A 15,262-nucleotide genomic window follows, 5' to 3' on the forward strand; every position below is an offset into this window, starting at 1 on the left:
GCTGCTTTGAAAGGACGACAGGACAATTTTCAAATGGGTAATCTGGCTACATTCATCATTATTAAACATGGTTACATGCTGCTGATATTTTTTTTCCAGGCATCTTACAGGGTGCTTCAAAGAGACCAGAGAGACAGTGAAATGCATAGCCTTGAGGGTATAGTAGTACCTTAACAGTCTAAAGGCCTCCAACATATACTTAACAACAAAAAAAACTTCAGATTGTAAAATTTTAGGTTTTGCACTCGCTTTACTTCTTTATGGGGCTGATGCTTTGGTCAGAGGCCTCCTAAGGACATGGGGGTCTGGAAGTAGAATATATGTTTCATTATCCCACATGCGTGAGATAAACACAAAGGAATCCTGTTTAGAAGGAATGGATCTATGGAATCTTAGCAGAGATTGGGTGGCAACGCTGGTAATTGGGAAGCAAAACCAGTGCTGGGCAGACTTGTATGGTCTACGCCCTGATCGTGACTGAATAGATATGGATGGGCTGGAGTGCAAATTTTAAGGGGCTTCGACGTTACCTTCAGAACTTTTAGTACAAGAAGAGTGCTGGGCAGACTTCTACGGTCTGTGCCCTGAGAAAGGCAAGGACAAATCAAACTCTGGTATATATAGCATCGCATATCAAGTAAAAATGAGTTTATCTTGTTGGGCAGACTGGATGGACAGTACTGGTCTTTTATCTGTCGTCATTTACTATGTTACTATGATTTGTCTGTCTATTTGGGAGGGGTTTTCTCCCTTACACAATTCACAAATGGAGAGGGAAAGGCAGAGCCATGGAAAGCAGTTGATTACTTGAATCTGAGAGGGTCTTTGATCCCAAACTTCAGTATACTGGCTTGTGTCAGAAGGTCTGCAAATACCTAAAGTAGGTCTCTTCTAAAGAACATTCAGCTTCATTTTCTTTTTCATCTGCTTGATTTGATTGAACCCCCCCCCCCCCCCAAGTTCCCAATCCTCCTTACAACATAATTACCTTGCCTGAAGCCAGCAGGGAGTTTTTGCTTTATGTGGAGGGCGTGAAGTTCCCTAAATAAACAGAGGATTAATTACATTCACAGCATGGCAGTGAGGTGATGAGACTGATTGTGATCACTCATTTCTTCCCCTTTCCTGCCCCTGGGCTTTGGAAAGTCCTTCTTTCCTAGCTAAACACCAATGCTGAGCGGATAAAGCATATATCAAATTAAGGAACACGACTTTTCTAATGATGTAGTTATAGCGTGCTATTCAGAGGTAGACAGGATATGGATTTTCTTTTCTTCCTGTGTGAACCAGGATTTTAATATTTGATTTTTGCTTCTAGCGAAATGAACAGGGAAGTGCTAAGTTGGGTACAGCATAAAAATAAAGGGAAAACATCTGCTTGTAGTCTTGAGTGCTAAAATCTATTCTGTGGATTAGACTTGATACAGAGAATTTGGATAAGTGATGCTTTGCAAGAGCATAGATGGCTGCCGCTGGGGACAAGTAGCAATTGGTTGCTCTTAGAAGGGGACCCCCTGTGTTTCATTCTGGAAGTGGAGAACATGTGCCTAAATTCAAATACCTGGCCACGCAGTGGGTCAAATTTAGGATCATTGGAGCTTAGAGAGCAGGGGGTTGAGAAACAGTTTGCAGATTGGCTGAATTGGTGCAAAGCCCACGTGTTCATTTTACACATGCCCGTTAAACCAGTTTTTGAAGGGAAAGTAGGCATGAATTTTCCCTTTCAAAAATTGATCTCAAAATGGCTGCCATGACTTCCAGTGGCAGTTTTGCACAGCTATTTTGATTGTAGAGATGGCACGGGCAGGAGTAACTGGGGATCGCTGTTGCCCTAACTAGCCACTAGACCACCAGGCTGGGGGGGGGAGTGCCTATGGGTGGGTCCAAGGAGGGGAGCTGAGCCCACTCCTGTTGGGGTGGGATTGGGAAGCCGAGTGTGCTCTGTGGATAGACAGCAATGAATTTTGGTTTCAGCCGAATATATACCTACATTTTTGGCCAAAACTGAAGCAGGGCTGAATAAGGATTTTGTGCTGGTTGGGGCACCAAAACCAAAATTCGGTTGGCCTCTAGCAGGTCTTCTCGTTAGTCATATTAAAATGTAATAGCAGTAAATAATCAAAAGTTCAGTCCTTAAATGTGTGTAAACTTATGTCTTAAGAAGCATTTTCCTACGCTTAGTAAAATCATCCAGTAATCATAGAAATGAGGGACACTTATAGTATAGACCTGTAAGAGTTCTGTACCTTGGTTCAGAATATCTGAGACTGTGGAGCACCATCAGAAACATCAGTGGCTTAGACAGTACACAAGGAAACATTAAGAAGGAATTCAGCATCTAGAATTCTCTTTCCTCAGACAATCTCTCCATTCTTCATCATATTACTAGTTGCCAGACCACCACTCATTGCTGTGGAATCTTTTCCACCCTAGAGTTGTGCTACTGGGAAAATGGGTCAAAAGGTTAATCTGGCTAGAGGCTGGGTTGGCTGGATTAATTCACCAGATCTACTCTGAGTACTCCCCAGCTGAATGCTTCATTGACAAATTGATTCAATAAATTTAGCTACTGTTTTGCTCAGGTTCAACCACGTGTACCTTTTCTGAACTATTATTACTGCTACAGTGTAAGTGCTTGAAATATTTGCTGTCCCCCCTCAAAAAATTCCCCCAGACTTTCTCTGCAGTTCTATTAATTCTGTGAAAGCAAGCAGGTCACAATAGGCTCATATGGTTAATGTCTTCTCTGTCACATTGATGGATAGAAAATGACCAGAGCTTTGTAGGAATGGCTTGAATTGATTTGTTCAGATTTCTGTCGTGCCTTTCCAACCCTTTATTACTTAAAAATGAAGCATGTAACATATTTACATAGATACACAGAAGAGGTTGTGGTATTCTAGAAATATGGAATTGGTTCTCTCTCCTTTTTGGTCTTTGAGGAGAAATTTCAAAGCTATTTCCACATGTAAATAGTGATTTACATGTATTAAACGGTCTGAAAATTGCCCTTCCTTGTTGCATCTAAAAGGTTTCATGAATTTGGCTTGGAGAATTGATATAGAGTCCAGGATAAAAAGTACCCATGGACTTAGTCCCACTACAGACAGGTTGAAAATCTCCCCACTCCTTTCTTGTTGGAAGGTTTGTTTGTATGGGATACATTGGATGGGGAAAAACTCCTATATATGACAGACTTGCACCACACGGAGCAGGGTGCCACCAGAGGCAGGAGCCAAGTGAGCATCACTCCTGCCTCTTTTGAGGTACAGTGGTCTGGGGGCCTTGGTGAGGGATCAGGGGGAAGGTGGCTGTCACTAGACACCAGGGAGAGAGTTTTTTTTCTGTTGGGAGCAGGGTTGTGTGGGGGCTGATCATGTGGGAGGTATGGCAGTCATGTCACGGATGCAGTGCTGTGTGTATGGGAGGGGTGGCAGTCATGTCAGGGGGCGGGATGCCAATGATATTGGGGATTTGGAGGGTGCCAGAGTTGGGCAATGGGGAGAGAGATGGGGCTAATGCTGACCATGGGGGCTCTACATCAGCCTCAGACCTGGCAGTAGGTTTCTGGCATTCAGCTCCCATGGTAGACATTAGCACACAGCTCTGCATTGCTATGGGACTAGCTAATAGCCTCTGTAGCATGCATTTGAATATACTACATAAGCATCGTCATGCTGGGACAGACCAAGGGTCCATCGAGCCCAGCACCCTGTCACCGACAGCGGCCAAACGAACAAGCAATTTGTCCTGCCCATCCTAGAAATACTGTATTATTCCCTCGTCCATTCAATAACATTCTATGGCTTTTTCCTCCAGGAAGCCGTCCAACCCTTTTTTGAAGTCCGCTAAGTTAACCGCCTTAACCACCTTTTCCGGCGCTGATATCTACAACGAGAGTAAATCTCACCACAGAAACCCTTTTAACAATCAGTGGAACAATTAGATTAACCACTCGTTAAAGGTGCACTGCAGCCCGTGGTACCTTTCCGCATCGGCCCCTTGATCTGTGACTTTCACTTTCAACTGAGCATCCTCCATGCTTGCCCTCTGCTTTCTGGATTTCTGCTACTTTTTCTTTGCCTTTGCCACCTGTATACGCCACCCTTTCTGTGAAGAAATACAATACAGGTGGCTATAGGGTTGCCAACTTTTTGCTAAAGAAAAACCTGACATCTTCTGTGCTCCTTGCCTCTTCCTTGTCCCACCTTCATGCCATGCCTCACGTCCCTGGCCACACCAACTGTTGTACCCTTCTCCCGCCCCTCTACTACCAACTGTCCACACTAGGGTTGGCATTTCAAAAGAAAAAAATCTGCTACGTGTTACATATGTTCTGTGATTATTTCACAAACTTTACATAACAGAAACAAACACATTCTGGACTTATATACTGTAGAAAACCTATCATATTAAAGCAGCACTGATGTCCAGGGCAGGGCAGAGGAGTAGCCTATTGATTAGAGCAGCAGACTGGGAATCAGAGGTCACAAGTTCATAATCTTACCGTAATCCCTTCTGGCCTTAGGCAAGCCGCTTAACCCTTTATTGCCTTGGCATGGCCAGGGGTGGCTCTGGCAACCTCACTCCATTCAGGGTCTGCCATCAACCATCACACTTGAAGTGACCCCATAAGAATTTCACAGCTTGTACCTTGTGGGCAGCAGAGACTTGAAAAGAGAATGTCCAGGACTCAAATAGTAGCAAACCTACCTATAAAGAGGCAGCACCCCAGAATACTAATATACTTCCTACTGAAAATATAAAGCAAGTCAGACTGCTACATATCCCTGCACAGAAAATAAACACTAGCAGAATATGCACAAAGCATAGAGACAGACCCTCAACAACTATGAAACAAGGGACCACTGGAGATATGAAGACAAAAAGACTGAACTGGAAACCTCAAAAAGCCAGGTGCTGCATGTACAGTGATATTAGAGAAACAGAAACTGAAGTGTAAGATATCGGAGAAGCACATTTGCCAAAATTAACATATTCCAATTAATAAATGCAGAAGAAATAATATTTGGGTGTTTTTTTTAAACCTCTGTTGTCTGAGCATTTTATTTTTCCCATTTGCTTTGGTCCCTGTGTCTCTTTTCTGCTTTTCTCTTATCAGGGTCTCCTGTCCACTTCACATTTCATCTGTCTGTGTCCACCATCCATCTTCCCGCTATGTCCCTAATGCGTCATCATGTCCAGCATCTCCCCTCTATATCCCTGTCTCTGTTCTCGCCCAGTGTTCACCATCTGCCCTCTGTGTCCTTATCCACCCTTTGTGTCCAGCATTGTCCCTGTGCTTCCTCCATGCCTAACATCTTTTTTCTATATCCCTATCCCATCTAGAGAGCTGCATGGGAGTAGGGACAGCAGGAATCCCGCGGGGATGGATTCCTGCGGAACCACACAATTGAACCGACCTATGCTTTCCCTCCCCGCACATACCTGAAGTCACCCTGGTGATCTAGTGGCTCACTTTGGGGCAGGAAAGATCCCCACTCTTTCCTGACTGCTGCCGCTGATCTATCTCACTGCTGCTGCTTGTTTAAAATGGCTGCTGGGACTTAAGCAGTGGCCTTGCAAGACTTCACAACAGAAGCAGCCTGGCCAGCCAGACTAAAGCAGTATTTTATTATTCTAGTTAGCTATAAAGATGAATCCAGATTGATCCATTCATAGTGTAACCAAGAAGCTTGCTGAGCTCTCCTGAGTCTGACAGACCCCATCAGCTTTTCATTAGTATTTTCTGACACTGTGTTTTAACCTGATTACCACTGTCCATAAAAGGTGGCTGGAGTCTACCTGGATGGTGGACAGAACAAGAAAGAGAGATGGATGGTGGAGGGATCTGTCCACAGTGCAATGGCATCTGAAGCTAGCTGCACTTAAGAGATTGTTACAAATGTAGGACATAAGCAGAGTATTTATCTCATGCCGTTCTTCGTTTTCTTTGTCAGCAAAGTCTTGCATTTTATGCAGAAAGGCCATTTAGTTGAGTACTTCATAGTTATATTTGTGACCAGTGACAATTTGATCACTGAAGAGAACTTTGTCAGGTTTAATTTGTATATAAGTACATAAGTAGTGCCATACTGGGAAAGACCAAAGGTCCATCTAGCCCAGCATCCTGTCACCGACAGTGGATGGTTTGCCTTAAATTCCAGAACATAGTGCCCAAACTTGATGTTCGTATTAATATCCTTTCTGGTAATCTGATTTATTTTCTATTGGTACTTAAATGCAACATTCCATTTGGCCCTGTGGCCTAGCAGCAGAGCTGCATGCTGCCATGCAAAAGGGTCCTGGGTTCAATGCCCAGCTCAAGCCTTCCACTCACTGGGTTGGCCAAGGCTGGTGATGCTGATCAGGCAGCATTCACAGCCCCTGCATAGGAGGAAGGATTTCCAGTCATTGCTCAACAATCACAGCAGGTTAACTAACGTCTAGAGAGCTGAGGGTTGTGGTCCCCGAAAAGGGTTATCTCTGCAATGTCTGACCTGAGTTGTGGAAAAAAAAAACGGGGAAAAAATAAAAGCCCAAATGGCTGTGGATTAAGGTATTTGTAAAGGCCTGTTCCAATGTAATCCCAAAGAAGCAGTGGAAACCGCATGGCTAAAAAAATCTCAAATAAGATGCACTGTAGTATTTCAGAGGTTGTATGCATTATCTTACTCTAAAGATGTAATATATTTTAAGGTAGTGAAAAAAATGTTTGCTACTATTAGAGACTACTGTTTACCAAGATCACTTACATCATCTCTGGTGAATTTATATAATTTATATACAGCTTTCGCTAACCAAAGCTAATATAAAGTGGTGGCTGAATGTACAACACTCATGCTCTACGTGGAGAATTGTGAAAAACCTTTACCCAAGACAGGGGCTGAACATTGTTACCTTCCGCCACCCCCAGCAGGAATACTTTTCCATACCAAAAAGGAGTGATGGCATAGAGTTAAACCCTGTGATTTAAGCCTTGCTAGTTTTGGTGGCTCTGGATTGCTAGAAAATTTGGTGATGACACATGCCGAGCCCTGGGTGCTTGATTAAGTGTTGATCAGAGGATGAGGACAAGATTTGAATGGCTTATCAGTAGAGGCCAGCATTTTAATAGATTGTAGCGGTTGTCTAGGTCTCATCTGAGTAAGTGGAACTGACGTTTCAGCCATTGTGCTATGGTCTCATACCCTGAAGAAAGCCACAGCACGATGGCTGAAACCGTCAGTTCCACTTATTCAGACGCGGCAAGACCCGGACAACCACAACAATCATGACGCCAGCCTCAGAAGCCTACGATAGCACTTTAATAGATTCTGGACACACTTAAGATCGATATGAAACACAGCGGTAGGAAGTTGATTGCAGGATTAGGTGACAGACATAGGTGGCCATAGGAAATTAGTGTTGGTTTGCAATCTCAAGTGGGGAGAGTGGATGGACCAGTTGGTCTTTTTCCTGTCATTTACTGTACTATGTTGTTTAGTGTCACCCAAACAGCAACCATGACTCTCTCTTCCAACCCCCCCCCCCCCCCCCAAAAAAAAACAAAAAACCTCCCCCTGGGGCATTGAACACAACCTTTGCAGCATCCCCAGCTCTGGTTGACCTGAGAAATGGAAGATCTGATGTGGGAATCAAACTGGAAGCCTTATGGATGGCAGGGAACAGAAGTGCCACTAAGCCATTGGACCATCACCAGCATTTTTCCTTCTGTTCCTTTCCGCTTTGGAATCTTTCATGCGGTTTGCATGCCAGAAATGTGTTGCTAGTTGCCTGCATGTGTATGACTTATTATTCCGTAGCACGTGTTGGATGAAATGAACCTTATAAATCCAAGCTGTTAATAGTAGTAGTTATAATGATTAATAATAAAGGTAAATTCATATTTCAAGTAGTAGAACTGCTCTATTCCTAATGGTCACTTGATTTGCTGATATAAATTTCCTTACACAGCACCTCTTTAAAATTTATGACCACCTGCAAAAAAAAAGGAATAAATGCTGTGGAAATTTGAGGCCAGACTTAGTAAACATTTTCCTATAGGTGTGAAGCTTAGCAAAGTTTATTAAAAAGAATTACTTTATTAAAGAGGGTTTATTTACTGGAATTTATTAACCACCTTCATGAAGAGATTCACCCGAGGCAGTGTATAAGCAGGTACAATTAAGCAGGTACAATTTCACATAAAACTTACAATTTTGTTAACAATATACCAATAGTAAAATGATCAAATATAAGCATAAATATAATCAGTGAGGTAAATATGGAAATGGCAAATTGAAAACTAGTAATAGGACTAACATGAATCAGTATCAGAAATATAACATCACTGTAGAACAATCATATAACAGAAATATGAAAAAATGCCAGTGCAATACAAATGATACCATTGTAGCATGGAAGATCATTCCAATAACACAGATATGATACAATGTCCGAATAATACCAATGAAACACATAGACACATATTAGAACATTCAGATAATATAGATATGATGGTAATGTTATTCCTACAATACAATGAAACATCTTACTACGTAGCTGAGGGGCCAAGTGCAGTTGAGATACATAGGGTGAACACGATAAGTAGTACAGAGTCAATTGGGATAAATAGGTGGCTAAGCTGAAGGCAAATTATTTGTTCAGTTGAATAAGATATGAGGACCTGATCTAAGTTACAGGGTGTGCAGCAAGCTAGTCCAGGTGCTGGATGAGTAGTCGGACACCACATGTTTTAACGGCTTGGGAGAAGAGCCAGGCTTTCACTTACTTCCTGAAATAGAGGTAGTCTTGAGTAAGTTCCAGGGTATGGGAGCTATACCTGAGAAAGCTCACTAGTGGGTATCGCATCGTACAGTTTCTTTTGATGAGGATACAAATAGTGATGCTCCCTGAGAGGACCTTAGAGGTCTCAAAGGTATGTGGAGGGCTATTTCGGTTTTTGCCATGTACTTGTGACCTGGATTGGCCACTGTTGGAAGCAGGATATTGGGCTAGATGGACCATTGGTCTGACCCAGTATAGCTATTCTTATGTTCTTATTCTAAATGGGTCCCTTTTACTAAAGGGTTGCCGCGTGGCAACCTGGAACTACCGCAGTCCCAGTGTGTCTGCCAGCAGTAGTTGTGCCTTGAGCGTGCACCATTTCCGGCGCTACAAAAAATACCTCCATAATTTCTTGTGCGGTGCTAACCTGACGGTAATTATTCGGTTGCTGTGGGTGGCAGTAAGTGCTCCCCCTGCATGGTCATGTGGCAAGAGTAATCTTACCACATGACCATGTCTTTTTAGGGGCTGTTTACACGCTGCGGTAAAAAGGGCCCTGGCGCTCGGCAGAAACGGCCCCCACCGCTACCGTAGGGCCATTTTTTTTTCTGCAGCATGTTAAAAGGATCCCTAAGTGATCTGGCCCGTGTTGTCGGAGGAACGTGGAAATCAATCAGCTGATATCAATCAGCAGTGGTCAGCATTTTTTAAACACTGACTGTCTGGCTAAGTTATCACTGGATATTCAGTGCCAGATCATGTCCTGGTACCGGTAACTGAATATCCGGGGCTGATTCAAAGGGCCATGGGCTACTGGAGTTTATGTGGGTCCAGGCTGATATTTAGCCTGGTTATTTGTGTGTGAGTGTGTACACTGCTGATGCTTAGCTTGTGCTTTGATGTGTTACATGTATACAGGGGTGGACTGCTCATTCGGGCAACTGGGCAGTGCCCAAGAGTGCAGAGGCTCTGCCCAGTTGCCTCCCATCACATACTACAGCCCTCCTCGGCAATTCTACCTTGAAGTGCCCTGGTGGTCTAGTGGCCTCTGCGGGAGCAGGAAAGAATCCCACTCTTTCCTGTCCACTGCTGCTACTCTTCCTGTGCCTGGTGCCACTGTGTTTTAAAAATGATAGTGGAGACTGCCACAGAAAGTCTCAACGGCCATTTTGAAAACACGGCTGTGGCGCCAGGCAGAGGAACATCAGCGGGCAGGAAAGAGTGGGATTCTTTCCTTCTCCCGAAGAAGCCACAAGACCACCAGGGCCCTTCAAGGTAGACCCACTTGTAGGGGTCTGTAGTGTGTGGGAGGAAGGCAGCAACTGCGGCAGTGGGGGTGGGAGTCTGTGATGTGAGGGAGGGGCCGACGATGACGCTTACTGCTGGGGGCCCCCAGTGACCCTTACTATCAGTCCACCCCTGCATGCATAGGTGTTTCCAAGGGCAGAGATTGGGTGGAGTTGTGAGATAGGCACCAGTGTTATAAAATGTACATGCATTCCTGCAAACTTAGAAAAACGATGCCTGCCTGTGAAAACACGTACAGTGCAATGAAAAATGTTTTCCCTACTCTTGATTTCCCCAAGGTCGGAAGAAGCTGCAGTGGGATTTGAATCCTGGTTCCCAGACCACTGCTCTAACCATTGGGTTGTGCTTCCCCATCGATATTTTATACTCAGATTTGGATCTGATGATCTCTGATTGCTAATAAAAGAGAAAAAAATAGGGAAAACAATCCAAGTTTGTGATATTAATTCTAGTTTTTATATATGAAGTATCAGTATTTGTTGAATTTAATTTGGTGGAAGTAGAGGCTTTCTTAATGTTGCTTGCCTTTCTCTGAATGCTGGTCAAGGATGCTGCTGTATCATTCCAAGCATGTGCCACCTAACAAGAAAATCCTGCTCCTTTGTAGCTGCTTCTAATGGGCCTTGAAGATTGAAGCATTTCCTCTGTAGCATTATGTTACATCCCATTCAATCATTCTCCGAGACTGAGAGAGCCCTCGAAATGCTCCATAGGTCAGCATTCAGAAGGCTCTGCATTCAGCAGCACATTATTTCTGCTGTAAGGTCAGTCTCCTGTCTGTATCCCCTGTTCAGTGACAATAAGTTATATCCTGTAAATCGCCTTTGTAGATTAGGGCATCAGACTGATTAATTCAACCCGGGCTCCAATCAAACACAAATGGGAATTGAATTAGCAAAAAAGATTACAGATATGTTTATAGCACTGGTTCTCAACCCCAGTCCTTTAGGCACAGGCAGCCAGTCAGGTTTTCAAGATGTCCACAATGAATATTCAGAAGATATGTTTGATGCACCACCTTCTTGATATGCAAATCTATTTCATGCATATTCATTGTGGATCTCCTGAAAACCTGTTAGGCTAGGTGTGCTCCTTTAGGGGAGGGCTCTTCATATATTTAGGGCCCTGTTTACTTAGCTGCACTAAGGGGGTGCTAGCGTTTTTAGCGTCCACTAAACATTAAAGAATCCCATAGGAATATATGGGTGTCTAGTGTTTAATGCATGCTAAAAATGCTAGTGCACCTTAGTAAACAGGCCCCTTAGTCTCTGGAAAAGACTAAGGAGGCTAGGGCTTTTCAGCTTGGAGAAAAGAGAGCTGAGGGGAGACATGATAGAGGTATATAAAATAATGAGTGGAGGGGAAAAGGTGGATGTGAAGCGTCTGTTCACGCTTTCCAAAAATACTAGGTCTAGGGGGCATGCGATGAAACTACAGTGTAGTAAATTTAAAACAAATAGGAGAAATGTTTTCTTCACCCAACGTGTAATTAAACTCTGGAATTCGTTGCCGGAGAACGTAGTGAAGGCGGTTAGCTTGGCAGAGTTTAAAAAGCGGTTAGACGGTTTCCTAAAGGACAAGTCCATACACCGCTACTAAATGGACTTGGGAAAAATCCACAATTTCGGGAATAACTTATATAAAATGTTTGTACGTTTGGGTAGCTTGCCAGGTGCCCTTGACCTGGATTAGCCGCTGTTGGGGACAGGATGCTGGGTTCGATGGACCTTTGGTCTTTTCCCAGTATGGCATTACTTGTGTACTTACGTACATTTCTTACACAGTTGTCATTCCTCTAGAAATAAAAGCCGAATATTTGGGGTGCCTTATTAGACCACTTAAGTGTATACACATAAGAATAGGTAAAAAGTAGTGGGATAAAATTAATTGCATTTTTCTGAATCTCCCTTCTTAATGTGAGGTGCCATATAAAAACCATATATACATCCTAATAATGAAGCAGTAAAACATGATAAAGGTTTTGAAAACAGTGGTATTTGTTTAGGAAAGAGAAACAAGTCTAGGATTTTCCTTTTCGTAAAAGCAATAAAACTACAGTGCATTTTATTAACAGTAATGTCACTGCAGAGGAAGCACCCACCACCAAGGGTGCACGTTGCATCTCTCAGATTGAAGATCTTATACCAAAGTTGCCCCCACCCTCCCACCCCCTTGAAAAACTGTAAGGATGTATGGTTTAGCTATTCCTAATTCAAAGGAGATAAGGCTCTCTGATATATGTAACCAGGAGTCGCTCTGACATTACAGAATGTGCTGCCAAAGAATAGAAAGGGAGAACAAAATGATTTAAAGTTCTGTAAAGCTCTGAAATTTTAGCTGTTTTCACTAGCATTTTGTAATCACGTAAGCTGCTAAATTTAATTAAGAGTTTTAAGGATAATGAGTGCACTGACATGTTGATCATTTCTAAGTTGTGAAATTCTTAGATGGGTTTTCTATCCTGCATACTTTAGTACGTTACAGCCACATAATTTCTTTTTTTTAATTGGCTACCCATCACTTTGATCATTGTTTCTTCAGAAAGATGGTTTACAAATATTATAGACAAGTAAAGCTCCATTCAGCAGGGACTGTGTCTGTATTACACTACATAAATCCTGTAACACTACATAAGAGGGGCAATATATATGCATAAAACAGAGGTTTATGAATGCAGATGTTTTGTTATAAAATTGCCCAGACTGCTCATTTCAGACATATGTTTCAGAGCTGCCAAGCTACCCAGTTCCAGGAAGGAGACTTTTTTTTGGCCACTCCTGGTTTAAAATTTAAATCCCAAAGCAGTGTGGTATTTGTAGTTTCTGATTCTATCCTTTGAAATCAGTGCTGCATGTCCCATAATGCACCAGGATGGCGTGGTCAGAAATCCAGGAGTGACCTAAAATCTCCCTGCTGGAATGGGATAACTTGGAATCTCTGATATTTACCCACAGTAAGCTGAGGTGATCCCAGGAGTGGAATTAGTGTGTGGTTTGGACATGTGTATACTTGTGATTTTCAAAAGATGTGTGCATTCATTTTAGAAAATTGCGTGTACAGTAAGGATCAGATTCAGTAAATGGCATCCAAATTTGGGCGTAGAAAGAGCATTGGCGCCCAGCACTGTTGTATAAAGGGCACTCTGGGTTCAGCGCCCTTTATAGAGGTTTGGTTTAGTTTATTTGTTCTTGCTACACCGCCTTTGCCAACTTATCAAAGCGGTTTGCATTGTTTCAAAAATTCAGAAGAGCAGAAAAGAAAAGATAGCAACCATCCGTACAGACTAAAATCAGGGGGAGAGACTGGACCGGAACACAGGGGGAAGTGGGGGGAGAGAAAGAGAGAGGTAGGGTAAGGTGCTTCTAGAAATGGAAAAAAAGAAAAAAAAAGTCAAGGCGAGAGATAAAGGGAAGGGAAAGGGAACTTGATATACCGCCTTTCTGTGGTATTTTGCAACTACATTCAAAGCGGTTTACATATATTCAGGTACTTATTTTGTACCAGGGGCAATGGAGGGTTAAGTGATTTGCCCAGAGTCACAAGGAGCTGCAGTGGGAATTGAACTCAGTTTCCCAGGATCAAAATCCACTGCACTAACCACTAGGCTACTAAAGAAAACCCAATCAAGAGGTACCAAAAGCCAGTGCAAAAAGTGTGTAGTGCTGATTCCCATACCCCGATTTGGGCACCAGAACCTACACCAGAACGCCCCTGACTCCACCCTTGCCCCTCCTATGGCCATACCCCCTTTTGAGTTGCATGCTGTGGGATTTGGGTGCGCAGTTTTATAGAATAACGTGTAGCAAGATGCGTACACAAATCCAAATTAGTGCCAATTAACTACTACTACTTATCACTTCTATAGCTCTACAAGGCATACGCAGCGCTGTACATCATACATAAAAAGACAGTCCCTGCTCAAAGAGCTCACAATCTAAGTAGGACAGACAAACAGACAGAGCAACTAAGAGGTAAGGGAATTAAAGAGGAGGAGATAAAAGGTACAGGAGGGGATAAAAGGGTACAGAGTAGTGGTTAGGAGTCAAAAGCAGCGTTAAAGTGGTGGGCTTTTAGCCTGGATTTGAAAACGGCCAAGGTCGGTAAGTCTATTCCAGGCATGAGGTGCAGCGAGATAAAAGAAACAAAGTCTTGAATTAGCAGTAGAGGAGAAGGGGACAGACAAGAGAGATTTATCCACAGAACGAAGTACTCGGGGGGCGTAGGGAGAGACAAGAGTGGAGAGGTACTTGGGAGTGGTAGAGTGAATGCATTTATAGGTCAGTAAGAGAAGTTTGAATTTTTTTTTTTTTTTTTTTTTTTCCCTGTTATAACCATGTTTATACACATAGATATAAATCATTCAACTGTATCATCCAGATTTTACCTTTTCTCCCTCCCACCCCCCTTCCTTTAAAGTGTTGTCCTGATATCTAGTAGTAGTCTCCTCAGCTCGAAACCTTGGGGTCATCTTTGACTCTTCTCTCTCCTTCTCTGCTCATATCCAGCAGACCGCCAAGACCTGTCGTTTCTTTCTTTACAACATCCGTAAAATCCGCCCCTTTCTTTCCGAGCACTCTACCAAAACCCTCATCCACACCCTTGTCACCTCTCGTTTAGACTACTGCAATCTGCTTCTTGCTGGCCTCCCACTTAGTCACCTCTCCCCTCTCCAGTCAGTTCAAAACTCTGCTGCCCGTCTCATCTTCCGCCAGGGTCGCTTTACTCATACTACCCCTCTCCTCAAGACCCTTCACTGGCTCCCTATCCGTTTTCGCATCCTGTTCAAACTTCTTCTACTAACCTATAAATGTACTCACTCTGCTGCTCCCCAGTATCTCTCCACACTCGTCCTTCCCTACACCCCTTCCCGTGCACTCCGCTCCATGGATAAATCCTTCTTATCTGTTCCCTTCTCCACCACTGCCAACTCCAGACTTCGCGCCTTCTGTCTCGCTGCACCCTACGCCTGGAATAAACTTCCTGAGCCCCTACGTCTTGCCCCATCCTTGGCCACCTTTAAATCTAGACTGAAAACCCACCTCTTTAACATTGCTTTTGACTCGTAACCACTTGTAACCACTCGCCTCCACCTACCCTCCTCTCTTCCTTCCCGTTCACATTAATTGATTTGATTTGCTTACTTTATTTATTTTTTGTCTATTAGATTGTAAGCTCTTTGAGCAGG

The 15,262-nt window shown here is 43.3% G+C and overlaps 1 protein-coding gene across 5 annotated transcripts in view; it reads left to right on the top strand.

Annotated features, from left to right (window-relative positions):
* The window catches only part of SHQ1 (SHQ1, H/ACA ribonucleoprotein assembly factor), a 118,314-nt gene that overhangs the window by 84,414 nt on the left and 18,638 nt on the right, over positions 1–15,262 (top strand). The window lies entirely within an intron of this gene.

The sequence above is a fragment of the Microcaecilia unicolor genome, chromosome 6, assembly GCF_901765095.1.
Source record: "Microcaecilia unicolor chromosome 6, aMicUni1.1, whole genome shotgun sequence".
Lineage (NCBI taxonomy): Eukaryota > Metazoa > Chordata > Amphibia > Gymnophiona > Siphonopidae > Microcaecilia > Microcaecilia unicolor.